Source organism: Sinocyclocheilus rhinocerous, unplaced genomic scaffold (assembly GCF_001515625.1).
Source record: "Sinocyclocheilus rhinocerous isolate Xijiao unplaced genomic scaffold, SAMN03320098_v1.1 scaffold4389, whole genome shotgun sequence".
In the NCBI taxonomy this organism is placed as follows: domain Eukaryota; kingdom Metazoa; phylum Chordata; class Actinopteri; order Cypriniformes; family Cyprinidae; genus Sinocyclocheilus; species Sinocyclocheilus rhinocerous.
The window spans coordinates 114,543-115,319 of record NW_015626367.1 but is presented as its reverse complement, the minus strand read 5'-3'; the positions used below and the strand labels follow the sequence as shown (position 1 = coordinate 115,319).

General features: G+C 43.5%; 1 protein-coding gene across 5 annotated transcripts in view; it reads left to right on the top strand.

Annotated features, from left to right (window-relative positions):
* The window catches only part of trappc8 (trafficking protein particle complex subunit 8), a 57,769-nt gene that overhangs the window by 42,836 nt on the left and 14,156 nt on the right, over positions 1-777 (top strand). The gene's annotated exons all lie outside the window — the stretch shown is intronic.

Sequence of the window (777 nt, the reverse complement as noted above, 5' to 3'; positions counted from 1 at the left end):
TGCTTAAAGGGGTCATATGATGTTGCTAAAAAGAACATTATTTTGTGTATTTTGTGTAATGAAATGTGTTTATGCGGTTTAAGGTTCAAAAAACACATTATTTTCCACATACTGTACATTATTGTTTCTCCTCTATGCCCCGCCTTTCTGAAACGCTCATCGGTCTGAAAAGCGAGGTGTGCTTTGATTGGCCAGCTATCCAGTGCGTTGTGATTGGCCGAATGCCTCAAGCATGTGACGGAAATGTTACCAAAAACCAATAAAACCAATAAAACCCATTATAAACGAGGCATTTGTTGCATCCAGTGGGGACATAATTACTGATATATACTGTCTTTTAATCGTCAGTGGCAAATTCTTTAAATATGAAAACGCAGGCTAATTACAGTCTGTGTGTCAGAACAGCCGGCATTGTAGTCTACTCTCCCAGGATCAGTAAACAGTCCTCCATAAAATGTGCTGCACACAAATGAATATTTGGGTTGAAGTGTTCTGGAACAGTGTTGTAAATACAACTTAACCACTGATTTCTAGTCGTGTCCTCTTTTGGAAGGCCAAACAAAGTAGTTTCCCTTTCACAAAGAAACACATGGCGGGCTAGAGTAAGTAGAGGCCGGAGGGCTAGAGTGAGCGGAGGCCAGCAGCTAGAGTGAGCGGCGGCGGGCGTGCTGTGATTGGCCAGCTATCCAGTGCGTTGTGATTGGCCGAATACCTCAAGTCTGTGACGGAAATGTTACACCCCTTAACATACTGTGATGCCATGTCCCGGCACGACGA